Source organism: Pinus tabuliformis, chromosome 2_1, assembly GCF_031772625.1.
Source record: "Pinus tabuliformis cultivar Carrire ecotype Pingquan chromosome 2_1, CPIR1, whole genome shotgun sequence".
Taxonomy (NCBI): Eukaryota; Viridiplantae; Streptophyta; class Pinopsida; order Pinales; family Pinaceae; genus Pinus; species Pinus tabuliformis.
Window position 1 is genome coordinate 154050552 of NC_142299.1, and position 14966 is coordinate 154065517.

General features: G+C 38.6%; 1 pseudogene; it reads right to left on the reverse strand.

Moving 5' to 3' along the window:
• Nucleotides 1-1385: 1385 nt before the first annotated feature.
• LOC149199202 (putative pentatricopeptide repeat-containing protein At3g25970 pseudogene) lies at nucleotides 1386-14544 on the reverse strand (annotated as a pseudogene).
• Between the last annotated feature and the right edge of the window lie 422 nt (nucleotides 14545-14966).

A 14966-nucleotide genomic window follows, 5' to 3' on the forward strand; every position in this document is an offset into this window, starting at 1 on the left:
AATATTGTTATTATTATTGTTAAATTTGGTTTTAAATAAGTCTTTTTGTGGGAGAATTAAGTGGTTAGCACAATGGGATGTTATTCCTTTTACATAGTTTCAAATTTCACAAGGGGGCGTCTTTAGCCCGTTGTGATAAGGCTCAAGGAGTCAGCTTCCCCACCCTCATGGAATCTCAACTCCTGCTAAGTCATAAATTCCTGGTATATTTGGGTTACGGGTCGTTAGATATACTCTTGGTCTTCCAATGGCAGTCGTTAGGTTTGATCTTAGGCCTCACCGAGATTACTCCAACGAGTTACCCATAACATGGTAAAAAAAATGGTTTTGAATAGAATCAACATCATTTGTTTCAAAGTTTGTGTTTCAAGTTTATAATTTTCTTTTTTCCTTTTCTTTATTTGCTATATTTATTTAACTTATTTGGTTTAGCATGTTGTCCATTGAGTTTTCCCAAATATGGATCAAGTAAACCTTAAATTATAAATATTAATCAATAAATTATAAATATTAATCAAGTTTAATAGAGTTTATATACAATATTAATTTAAAAAGAAAAATAGTTAAAATTTTGATGACAAACTTCTTCTTCTTTTTGTAACTAGGTGGAGCTAAGGTCAGGGCTAGTTTGCTTACTAGTTGGAAGAAGACCAATCTACCCATAATGGGATGCTTATCACAAGGATTGTGCAAGGCTTTGGTCAAACCTGGACACCCCTTGGGAAGTTTAATTCCCCAAAAGTGGCTTCCACTCCTCAACCCCTCCCCATGAGGTTTGAACCTATGACCTGGTGGGGACTAAACCCCATGCAAACCAACTAGTCTACACCTCATGGGTTATAAAAACCATAAAGCTTTTTATAGGTTTTTATCACCTAAAGGTTTCGATAGGTTTTTATCACCAACCTTTTGTTAAAAGGTCTTAAAGTGTCTTGTTTCAATTGGTTATAAGGGTTTTCATGTTTTGTAATTTTGATTTATGTTGGACCCTTGCTAAGTCTCAATGCATCAAAAAAGTGTTTTGTTAAACATTTTTTAGTGCTCAACTTCTTTTATATGATCAATGTCAATGTATCTGTTGACACCTAATCCTCAACGGATGGGTGAACTGGAATGTGAACAGTCATCAAGAAGATGAACTGTTCAGTCACACTCATGCATATAAACAATAGCTACCTAATGAAATATACGAATCAGTTTTTCTGAGTTTTTCACTGCCCTTGGAGAGTTACTGCCTGGCCTGACATGGTATCAGAGCCAGCTCCATTTTTGTCATAATCTTGTAACTCCCTTTTGTTGTCTATCCACTGCTGGGCTCTCTGTCCCTCTGTTCCCTCCACAGTGACTGCCACTGCCTAAACGTTGCACATAGACCAGTCCACCCTCTAACAATTCGCACGATTTTGCATGATTGTAACGTTTCTCAGTCTTTCTGCTGAGTCACTGTATCGGCCAACCAACCTCCTATTGTCGCCATTGTTTAGTTGATTAATTGGATCATATTTCTCTACACCACATAGAATGTATATCCTTATATCTCTTGTGGCCACAAAAATTCTAAAACGACCGGGCAAAAGTATATCATCCTTCTGCTCAATAGGTTCACCAGCAAAAGCACAAGCTTCCTGTATAACTTCCAAGTCTTTGCCTCTGTAATCTTTAAGTTTCTTTACTAGAATTCTCCAGCTTTCATCAAGCTCGGCAAGAGTTGCATCTCTTTCCAGTCGTTGTTGCTGTTGCAAGGCCTGCAAACATGCTAATTGCTCCTCCAGTGAATCAAGAGCGTCTCGAATGTTTATGAGGCTGTCGACCTCAATATCTCCGCCCGTTTCCAGCCATCTCCTCTACTCTTCATTGACCTTAACAAGTTCAGACATCTTGCCCGTGGTGGTTCCACTTCCTCCCTCAGATATGTCATCGTCCTCGTCCTGTGCAGAGGCCCTCTCGATGCAATTGTTGATTTGTTGAAGAACCCGGAGCCCTCAAAACTTCCGTCCAGACAAAGGAGCAGTCGCAACGGATTTTAGACAGAAGTTTTTTTGAAGCAGCTAAAGGGAATCAGAAATAAGTTTTGAGATATTTGTACAAAGAGGAGCGATGTTCGATCTACGGTTTGCAGTTTGAGTGAGGGAGTGGCCAAGAAAAGCATTCACCGAAATCGGAACCAAAGGTGTGTGGAAAGATTCAGTCCTATAACTAAGAGCTGCAGCCGATAAGTGCATTGTAATAAGTATAATGTGAAACGCATTTGTGATCTCGACTTGAGCATCAATTTCTAGGTTTAAAAAAAAAAAATTCTTGTGGTGCGGTTCCTCCCGAGTGGTTTACCCATTTCAAAAAAAAAAATTGGTTGTCTGAGCATTGACATCAAGCTCCTACATATTTTGTTAATCTGTCCTGCAGTACATTTAAAGGGTTGAAGTAATATGTAATATTTTATGGGCATTTATTACATTTAAAAAGATTGAAGTGATATGTAATACTTAATATTTGAAATACTGGATGCTTTTATATCAAACATTGGAGGGATTTGAAGAAATAAATTTGGAGAAAATGTGTTGCAGCTTGAAGTATTGAGGTACATATTGGAAGAGATTTGAAATTTTTGAGAATGCCCTTTTGAGTACAGTTTCACTGTATATCAGCAGAAGTATTTTTTTTCTATCAGCAGAAGTAATTTATTTTTACAGAATGCATTCAATCATCTCTATGGTCGGAATAGTTCTCACTGGCAAAGAGAACTATTCTGAATGGCCCCAGATGGTAAAACACACCCTCATCTACAATGAGTTGTGGAAAGGAGTGTGTGTCGGAGAAGAAGACAAAGACCCTGTGCAGCCCACATCAGATAAAGAACTTGTCATTTGGGAAAACAAGAACAGCAAAGCCTATGCATTGATCGCAGCATCTGTAAATGAAGAAGTAAGTCGTCATATTTCATCCTATTCCACTGCCTTTGAAGCTTTACAAAAGCTGAAAGAACTCTATGATACACATTCTGCACTTGAAGTTGTTCAGCTCATGATTAAACTCTTCACTCTTGAACTGAAAAATAATGATCCTCTTGCTCTTGCATCTAAAATAAAGTCTATAATGCATGATATTAAATCCACTAAGGTTGAGCTGGATATCTCTCTTATTGTCTTTCTCAAAGCACTCTATCCTACCTACTCCAATTATCTTGAGTCATTACAAGCAAATGGAAATCTTAAAGATATAACCTTTGACTCTCTTGTGAAAAAGTTTGCTGAAAGAGAGAAAGCCTTTGGAAAGAAGACAGTCCCTGAATCTTCTGAAGAGACTATTTGCCTTGCTCATAAAGAAAAGCATCCTGCTCAAGATTCTACAAGAGGAAGAGGTGGACGAAGAGGAAGAGGAAGATACTTCAGAGGCAGGGGGGGCAGACATTCTCAAGGAGAAAAGGCAGATCTGCATTGCATTCGCTGCAAACGAAATGGATCACATGATGCTTCTACATGCAAGCTACCATGGGACAAAATTGAGCAGAGAAGAAATCAGCAGAAAGGTAAAACTGATGACACAAACAAAGGTAAAGCACCTGAATCCGCTCACTATATTGAGGCACAATGTAACATTGGAGTAAATGAAGATTTGTTTAATGCTTCACTTGCTTCTTCGAAAAATGACTGGCTGCTTGATTCAGGAGCAACCTGTCATATGACTCATAGGAAAGATTTTTTTGAAGATTTCACTGACAATGTTGATGTAGCAGTATACTTTGCAGATCAGTCAAAAATCAAGCCATCAGGGCTTGGCACAATCAGGCTTAAACTGCCTGGTCTTCCAGACTTTCTTCTGGATCATGTTCTATATCTCCCACAGCTCAAGAGAAACTTGTTGTCCCTGGTCCACATCCGCCAGCAAGGTCACTCCATTCATATGTTTGATGGCAAGCTTGAGGTAAGAAAGGCATCTGACCACTCACTTGTCATGAGAGGTATAGAAGAAGAAAGACTTCTTAAACTGCAAGGAACCTCTGCTCATGCACAACATTTCTCATATATTTCTCATCATGAAGAAGGTACACTTCCGTCAAGTTTATTATGGCATGCTAGATTTGGACATTTAAACTATGATAGTCTCCGCTTGTTGAAGAAAAATGGTGTTGCTGGTTTGCCTACAATTCCTAGAAAACATAAGCAATGTGATGCTTGCATTCTAGGAAAGCATAGCAAACAGTCTTTTCATGATTCACATTCAAGAGCACATAGGAAGCTTGAACTCATTCATTCAGATTTATGTGGTCCAATGCCTGTTCCTTCTGCAAATGGAAATAAATATATCATGACATTTATTGATGATTACACCAGAATGTGTTGGGTTTATGTATTGAAGAACAAATCTGATGCTTTTTAAACATTCAAGAATTTTCATAAATGGATTGAAAATGATGCACAATCTCATATTGGGTCTATTCGTACTAATAATGGAAAAGAATATACATCAAATGAATTTGAACACTATCTTTGCCAACATGGGATTAAACATCAAACAACTGTGCCTTATAATCCTCAACAGAATGGTGTAGCTGAAAGAATGAACAGAACAATCTTGAATATGGTGCGATCCATGCTTTTCTTCAAAAATGTAAAGATAATGTTTTGGGTTAATGCTGTTCTATGTGCTACATATATAAAGAATAGATGTCCATCTAGTGCTATAAGAAACAAGACTCCTTATGAATTGTCGTATGGACATGTTCCTTCGGTAAAACATCTCAGGATCTTTGGTTCCACCTGTTATGCTTTAATACCAAAGGTACATAGAAACAAACTTGGTGCTAGAAGTCGTAAGTGTATCTTCCTGGGGTATTCAAACACCTCTAAAGCATACCGTCTCTATGATGAAGTAAATAAAAAGTTTGTTGTATCTAGAGATGTCATTTTTCTCGAATCATCCAAATCTGACAATGTTGTTGAGCGGCAACTTGATCGCTTGGATAGATTCGCAAAAACAAAATCATTTCAAGAATTTGATAATCAGATTCCACATCTTGAAGGGGGGATTCCTATACTAGAACAACATGTGGAATCTTCTTCTGAAGAACAATCTCCTCTGCATGAAACTCCAACAACGGATGATGCTTTAAGTGATGTAATTGATAGAATTGGGAGACTCAATCTTGATTCAGTCCCAACTCAATCAACAGAGCAGCCTGGACCATCTCAGAAAGGTCCCCCAAAGTGGCTGACAAAGACACTTGAAAGTGTTCATCCTGATGAAATTGGAAAAACAGGAACCAGAAATTCAAACCAACAAAATGGAGGTGATGTAGATGACTCTAATTCACCTATTGATATGGATGTTACTTATGATTGTGAATTGAACTTGTCTACAGATTTTGAACCAACTTCCTTCAAAGAAGCTGCTTCTCATGATGAATGGAAAGAAGCGATGAAAAAGGAGTATGATGCCCTCATAAAGAATGGCACTTGGAAGCTGGTTGACCCTCCATTTGGAACCAAACCAATTGGCTGCAAGTGGGTCTACAAGAACAAATACAAAGCTGATGGCTCACTTGACAAGCACAAAGCTAGGCTTGTGGCAAAAGGTTTTGCACAGAAGGAAGGGGTCGATTATGAGGAAACTTTTGCCCCCACAGCAAAATGGGCCACCATCCGGACACTCTTTGCACTAGCTGCTCAGAACGGTTGGAAAGTCCATCAAATGGATGTAAAAACTGCATTCTTGAATGGAGATCTAAAAGAGAATGTTTTTATGTCCCAGCCTGAAGGATTTGCTGTGAAAGGACATGAACATAAAGTATGAAAACTTGTGAAGTCCTTGTATGGCCTCAAACAAGCACCACGAGCCTGGTATGAAAAACTAACTGAGCATCTTCTGAAACTCAACTTCAATCATTTTGATCTTGATGATGCAACTTTATTTGTCAAGAAAGTTGGCAAAACAGTTGTATATCTTGTGGTATATGTAGATGATCTTTTAATGACAGGGAACAATGAAAGCTATATTGCATCCATAAAGAAAGAATTAGGAAATTTTTTTGAAATGATTGATTTGGGCTATGTTCATTACTATCTTGGCATTGAAGTAACCCAACATCCAAAATCCATATTTCTTTCTCAAAAGAAATACATTGGAGATTTGTTAAACAGATTTGGCATGACAAAGTGCAATCCTCTTTCTACTCCAATGGAACAAAACTTGAAGCTCACATCTATTGAAGGAAAGGAATTTGAGGATGCAACAATGTATAGACAGCTTGTAGGAAGTCTCATCTACCTCACTACTACCAGACCAGACATTTCATTTGTTGTTGGAATCCTCTCCAGGTTTATGCAAAAGCCTTGTGAGGGACATTGGTCTGCTGCAAAAAGAGTTCTAAGGTACTTGAAGGGAACTCAAGACCTTGGAATCAAGTATACACAGGTGGACGACTTCAACTTGATTGGATACTCTGATTCAGACTTTGATGGAGACAAAGAAACTGGGGTATCTACTTCAGGATATGCTATGAGTCTTGGATCAGGAGCTGTCTCCTGGAGATCACGCAAACAATCAGTACCAGCAGATTCCACAACAGAAGCAGAATACGTGGCAGCAGCTGAAGCAACGAAAGAAATTGTGTGGCTCAGGAAAATTCTTGAAGATTTGCAGGTAAAACAAATACAATCAACTCCACTCATGATTGATAACACCTCTGCAATAAAGTTGGCCAAGAACCCAAAGTTCCATGATCGTACTAAGAACATCAATACTAAATATCATCTGATCCGACATCATGTTGAGGCCAAAACAATCCATCTCCGTCATTGTTCCACAAACGAGCAAATTGCAGACATCTTCACCAAAGCGCTTGGAAGAGAAAAGCTTGAAAGATTCAGAACGATGCTTGGACTCACCAACATCCCTTCAGATTAAGGGGGGGAATGTTGACACCTAATCCTCAACGGATGGGTGAACTGGAATGTGAACAGTCATCAAGAAGATGAACTGTTCAGTCACACTCATGTATATAAACAATAGCTACCTAATGAAATATACGAATCAGTTTTTCTGAGTTTTTTACTGCCCTTGGAGAGTTACTGCCTGGCCTGACAGTATCAATCTTTAAATGTCAATACTATATATTTCTAGCATTAGTGCAACAAATAACTCAATGTGCCACATCATCAACAACTTTGCATACCACCTCAACACCATACCATAGCTTAGGGGAGTCACAGTGGACAATTTAGTTATCAAAGTTAACTGCCAAAATTGATTGACTCGATGCACACCAAAGAGAAATTGATTTCAGGGAATGAGAAAATAATCATCCTTATCCACTTACCTAAGGCTTACTATTAAGGACCATCTCAATTATTAGTAAACCACCTAAACGCATGTATAAATATGTATCATGTACTCTTTTAAAAGTTTTTTGATAGCTTTAAATAACCATTAGCAAATTTTCTTTATAACTTTGCAAGATCAAGCTCCACAATGGTATTCCATACAAAACTAGAGTATATAGTGAATGTTACAACTTTTGTCTTGATTTTATACTAGCTCTGGTAACAATAATAGACTATTATATAGATTGAGTAATCCCTTATGTCATTTGGTCTTTACATTTTAACATATGAATGTTTTATCAATACCTAATGGTTTATTACTTCATGATTAAACTTATAGTCACATAGACAAGTTATAATATTTGTTAATTTATCTTTTTAAGTGTTTTTCATGCATGGCACTCTCTATTATGTGTATGATTTACTCTTGCAATTGTAAGTATCATTCCTTACATGACAATTGTTAAGCATCCACAACCATACTATTAATAGTTGACACAAGTACTATATCATCACAACCAAATTTTGTTTTGATGTAACACAACCAATAACCCCATGAGCCAACAATTCATTGCAGTGGACTACAACGTAGTTGAGCAGACTTATCACCCGTTCGCTACCTAATGTTGAATCACTAGTATTAGTGTCTAAGCAAGCAAACTACTTGTGGTTGATAGCATTATCATTGGTATCAAGGCTTAAGAGTTCAAGTGATATTGAAAATTGATATTATTAATATTAATCATCACCATCAGAGGAAGACACTATTCTACAACTTCATTTGTCATTATAAGGTAATTGATCCAAGTTCAACAAAATAATGAAGTTGAATGAATTCCTAGACAAGACCTAAGTAACAAAATCACAAGATTAATCCAACCCCACTATCAAACTTTTGACATACCTAACATGATCAAAATCAGAGGTAATACCAACCCATAGACACTACCAACCTTGATGTAAGCACTATACAATTGAAGATCAATGAAGCTATTTAAAAACAACACTAGGAAATTTACAATCAATTTGCAAAGCCCCCTTACTTGTAATATGAAAATTGATCATCCTTTGACATTTTGCAAGTTGAATAAATTTGGATCTTTAAACGGTCACTTAGATTGTAACTTATTCAAAGACGAATAGCTAAGTTTTCAATGAAATTAAAGATGAAACAAAATCACATGAAACCCAACATGATGAAAATGAAGAAGAGAACAACCATGTGATAATGGAGTTCACCCCTATGTCTTTTGGCCCTACTCCAATGGCTAGGTCGCTGTATTGATCTCAGCAACAAAAAGAGTGCATTACAAATCTTGGACTCATAGAGTAAACCTCTTTCTAGTGTGGCACTTGTTTCTCCTACAAATAAATGTTCTCCTTCATAAAACTCTCACTCATAAGTTGACTCAACATCAAAGAAAAAAGGTTCTCTCACTAAATGTGGCAATGGGTCCTTGTATTCATTATGAGATCAAAAGCACAAAATTCAACTACTTCATAATGAAGTGTTGAAATGGTATTTTCTCATAAAAATTTGAGAATAGACTAAAAATAGTTGCTCTAATGAAGAAATAGATGCTGCAAATTCGTTCGAATGCTGAAAAACCCCTATTTAGGCTCTTTCCATGATAAAAAAAGAAGGTCTCCATATGACCTCAAAATGCCAAACATAGTCTCTACCTGCAACACAAAAGGACTTTGCTCTGCAAATTGTCCAACAAATAGTGCTCAAATCACAAAAATAATATTTCTATTGTGTTCAGGACACCTAAAAAACCCTGTGTAGGCTCTTCTTGGGCTCAAAAAGACTGGAAAAGGACCAAGTTAGCCCCTAAATGCGGTCACATGGATTCATATGGCCAGGGGCTGGGCCACATGCCCGCTCCTTCGGCCTTAGCGCCCTCCACTTTGGGTGTTGGTTGTATGGCACGTAATGGAACTAGGGGTGGGGGCTTGGGCCTCCTGCCCAAAATTTGATTTAAAATTTTCAGTGCATCGATTTAAACTCAGTCGGCGAAGAAAACCAGGGGCTAGGTCATATGGTTTAGGATGGGACGAGGGGTCAAGGCTAACCGCCCGACCCCACCGTCGTTGGCTCCTCTTCACTATGGTCATATGCTGGCAGATAGAACTAGAGGTCAAGCTAACTGCTCGCCCCCATTGGCTTGGCTCTTAGTCACGTCGTATGTACAGAACCTAGGGTTGGGGCCACGTCCCCCGCCCCTCCCCCCAAACACCGATTTTGTTTGACAATAAATGGAACGCCGTAACTATATAATTAATTCACAACTGAATGGCGTAACAGTTGGTTTGTTCATCGGAGGTTGCGGGATCGACCCCCATCAGATCGCTCAGTCGACCTAACAAAACTTTACATGCAAATCGAGGGCCACATGGCACCTTCCCATTGGGCCACGTGGTGCCTCCTCATTGGCCTACTTCAAAACCAAATGACTAATAAAATTCTAACACCTCAACCTATATGGTTTTGCCACTTATCGAGCTCGTATTGGTCCACATGTCCATTGTACGTCCCAGTCAGCATGTTGACATCAGCATGACGTCAGTTCTACAACTTGCCTAGTTAGTAACCGAGTCAACCCTACAAGTTGACTTTTTTGTTGTTTGGAAAAAAAAGTCAGAACACGATAACTTTAGCATATGGTGTCGGATTGAGGCGATTCAAGCCTCATTGGAATCAAAACGATGAGACCTACAATTTGGCACTAGTTTCAGGCGATTCTAAGCACTTTTATTTTTGAGCATATTTTTTTATCCCTAATCATTTCTCCCCACTGGGAAGGTTTTGGACCACCAAAAGCTTGTTTTTACTTAGCAAGTGAGGATACAACTCCTTCACTTTCCCAATCTCAATCCATCTTGCTTTATTTGAATTGGTGCATTTCATTCCTACTTGAAGATGCTTCACATTGCCTCTGCATGAAGTCCTGATTCTCTTGTCAAGAATTGAGTCTTCTTGCAACTCATCTAAATATTCAGGAGCAAAATATTCAAAAAGATGGAATTTGAACATTCTCTTCACAATAATCAATTATTGGGGACTCATACAATCTTCACCTTGAAGTATTTCCTTGCTGATATACAACCCAACTTGATCTTCCACCTAGAAATCATGATCAACTTGATGTTTGTCATGCCTTGCTTTGTACTTTGCTTTGTTTTTCTCAAGTTGCACTTATACTCTTTGTAATGCCCTATTTAATCTTATCCTGCAAATTTCACTAAGTGTTTAAATTTCTTTAAAATATGGACTTATAATTATCAAGAAATATTGGTACATACCTACATTGGTGAAACTGTAAATTTGGTACTGATATAAATTTTGTTATTTACCTCCCCAAATTTTTAAATTTTTAGAAGACATAGTCCTCTCCAATTCATTACCAAACTATATATATATATATATATTCATACCTCATTCCCAAATACCCTCTCAGATTTACTTGGGAGAAGACATGGTCCTCTCCAATAATTACCAATTTATATATTCATTTCTCATCCCCAAAATGTCCTCTCACATTTACTTGGGAGAAGACATGGTCCTCTCCAATTAATTACCCAATTTTATATTCATATCACATTCCCAAATGTCCTCTCAGATTTACTTGGGAGAAGACATGGTCCTCTCCTATTAATTACCAATTTATATATCCATCTCTCATCCCCAAAATGTCCTCTCGCATTTACTTGGGAGAAGACATGGTCCTCTCCAATTAATTACCAATTTATATATTCATCTCTCATCTCCAAAATGTCCTCTCACATTTACTTGCGAGAAGACATGGTCCTCTCCAATTAATTACCAATTATATATATATTCATCTCTCATCCCCAAAATATTTATTTGGGAGAAGACATGGTCCTCTCCGATTAATTACCAATTTTATATTCATATCACATTCCCAAATGTCCTCTCATGTTTACTTGAGCGAAGAGAAGTCAAATGTAAGGATGAGGGAGAAATTATGACATTAATGAGAGGTGGTTGAGGTGGAGAAGAGAGGGGGGCATAAAAGGGGAAGGATGAGGGAAGGAAGTGGATGCTTGGTCTTGCTTTTGGTTTTGGTTGGCTATGGTTTTGGAGGAATTGTTTGAGAGAGAGGAGGGGAGTATTGTTTATCTTGGACACACACTACATTTGGTTGGACTTGGGCTCGGAGGGCTAGGGAACTTGTGGAGGTTTCCTGGGCTACGAATTACTTCCTAGTTGGCTGGGAGATAAATCTAGTTGGTAGTCAAGAGGAGCGCTTCAACAGGAGCAATAGCTCAAGGGCATCTCCATTGGGCCATCGGTACACGTATTCCTCTATGCATAGATTACTCATGTAAGTGATTGAAATGAAATATTCACTATTTAAATTGTAGGAATTAGATTTTAAATGGTAAATTATCATCGTTTAAATGTCTTGTCAGAAAATAAATTATTTCCCTTTTATTGCATTTAAAATTAGAGAATATAGATCTGGTAGAGGACCCGAGGAGGGGATCTTACATGTGGTATCAGAGCTTAGGTTCAAAATCTGGACCCAAAACACACTAAACCCAAATTTCCGCTATAAAAGCTTGTAACCCTCATAATTGCTTGTAATCCTAATATATAAATATATGACCCTATATATATATCTAACAATTTGTTTTTAGATTGAAAATGATATGCCTCTTTATTGCCTTGGAAAGCAATAAAACTTGAGTAAAGACATGTTAGAGTTGCATTTTACAGGCATATTAATTGTCATATGTTAAAAAAAAAAATGTCTGTATATGTTCCTGAGTAAACTGTGGGAAATTTTTTACCCCGGGACCTTTGTGGCTTTCTTGACAACGACTGTCCTTTCAGTGTTTGATGCCAGACTTCTCTAGGTTGCATCTGAGATGAGAACCTCAGAGTCCTCCATTGCCTCGTCCAATGATGCCTTTGAATCCATCTGCTCCTAACCCTCCTTGTGGAAGGAACTCCTCCGCCTTCATTTTCTGCCATTAATTCTTCCAATATTAAATATATCTCCTCTGTTTGTGGATGGGACCTGTCTTCGGCATTAAATGTATGAACTGTGTTCTTAATCTCAATCCAACTACACCCTGGCTCCTTTTTCAACCCCTTCTCTCTCATCATTTTTCTCATCTTTGCACAATCATCCCACCTGCCAGCTGCAGCATATATATTTGACATCAGAACATATGCTACATATTCTTGTGGCTCTAACTGAAGGAGATATTTTGCCGCATGTATCCCAAGCTCAATATTGCCATAGGTTGCACAAGCACCAAGTAAGGTCCGCCACACTGTACCATCAGGCTTAAACGACATTTTGTTAATGAAATCCATTGCTTCTTCCAAGTGGCCAACACGTCCAAGAATATCAACAATACAGGCATAGTGTTCCATTCTTGGTGGGATGCCATGATTGCATCCCATCGAATTAAAGTAGCAAACCCCTTTATCGACTAAACCTGCATGACTGCATGCAGAAAGAACACTAACAAAAGTGATGTGGTCTGGTTTCAAGCCCGCCTCTTGCATTTGCTCAAAGAGTTAGAGGGCTTTCTTTCAATGCCCATGTTGTGCATATCCAGCAATCATTGCATTCTAGGATACTGCACATTGTTTAGAGGTTTCATCAAATACTTTGCACGCATACTCTATTACCCCACACTTACCATACATGTAAACAATGGCACTCCCTACAAAGGCATCCATCAAAAAACTGGTTTGAGCAATCTGGGCATGAACTTGCTCGCCCTGTTCTAAAACCGCTAGGCTTACACATGCCCTTAGGACACTAGAAAAGGTAAAACTTGTCTTGCCTTGTGCAAGTATGTTGCATTTGACAGTAAAATTTCAAAGCCTCTTCACCATGCCCATGTTGGGCATAGCCTGCAATCAATGCATTCCATGAAACCACATCTCGTTTAGTCATGTTGTTAAACACTTTACTAGCATCCTCCACACAACCAGAAGTGGGATACATGATGATCAGAGCATTCCTTACAGGTGTCTCTGACTCAAGTCCAATTTTCATAGCATGGGCATGGACACCCTTCCCTTGCTCCAAGACTCCTGGGTTGCCACAAGCACTAAGGATGCTAGTTAATGTAAATTTGTCTATCATCATGCCCATTTTCCTCATTTGAGTGAAGAATCTTAGGGCCTGCTTAGTATATTCATTGTAGGCATAACCAGCGATCATGGCATTCCATGAAACCAAATCTGGCGCATTCATCGTCTCAAATACCATTTCTGCATCCCTGATATGCTCACATTTGGCATATACTGTGACAAGCGCATTTCCCACAACAACATCAGACTCTAGTCCATATTCAATAACCTTAGCATGGACTTGCCTAACCTGCTCAGGAGCCTCTGAACTAGCGAATGAAGTAACAACACTGGCAAAGGTCGATTGATCAGGAGTCGCGCCTCCCCTCTGCATTTGATTGAATTGTTCAAGGGCTTCTTCAACATAACCGTTTTGAGAATATCCTGCTATGAGAGCATTCCACGAAACTGTATTCGGCTCAGGCAGTTCATCAAAAGCTCTCTGTGAATCGTCTGTTCTGCCACATTTTCCATACATGTCAAGGAGCGCACTTCCCGCGTGAACATCACCTTCATATCCTGTCTTTATGATGTGGGTATGAATTTGTTCGCCTTGTTGCAGAGCTACTAAACTCACAGACGCTCGCAGGGCGCTACCAAAGGTGAATTCATTTAGTTTCATGCATGCCTTCTGTATTTGTAAAAAAAAACTTCAGGGCATCGTCAGCCCAACCATACTAGGAATATACCGAGATTATTGTATTCCATGAAATAACATCTCGTTCAGGTATTTTGTCAAATACTTGGCGTGTGTCCATCAAACTCCCACATTTGGCATACATGTTGACGAGGTTATTGCTCGCGAACATGTCTAGATCAACGCTAATTTTTAGGATGTGGGCGTGAACTTTCTTGCCCATCTTCAAAGCTCTGGAATTGGCACATCTCTGCAACAGGTTATTATAGACAGTCAAGTCTGTCCACATGCCTTCTGCATTTTCAAACTGGTGCATGGAATCCAGCACCTCTGTCAATCTTCCAGCTCTGGAAAATTTAACCACATGATCAGAAGTTACATAAGAAGCTACATCGGTTCTATGTTCTTCTACTGATTGCCATTCAATGGCCATGGCAGCAAATGTTTTACTAATCGTACGCCCTTTGAACAACGTTGTTGGATTCCATAGTCGAAAACAACGATCAACTGCAACATATGGGTTGTTGTGATGGAAGGAATGAAGTCTCTTGAAATTTACATTGGTTAAAATAGAGATGTCGAATTTCATCATTCATTCATGCCAAAAGATTTCGTATAAAGACATTATCAACCCACAGCTACTCAATCCAACCCTGAAATCCAGAGCATGGAGACATCATCGAACAAGTAAAAGAATGGACGCTCAATTCAAACCTGAAATCTAGAGCATAAAGCCATCATCGATTAAGTAAACGAATGGACACTCAATCCAAACCTGAAATCAAGAGCATGGTTTCTTGAAAAAGTAAAATATGGAGGAACCATTGAAAAAAAATCTACTGGTATCCAATATAAGAAGCATTCAAGAAGTATCCTAAGGCCGTGAACA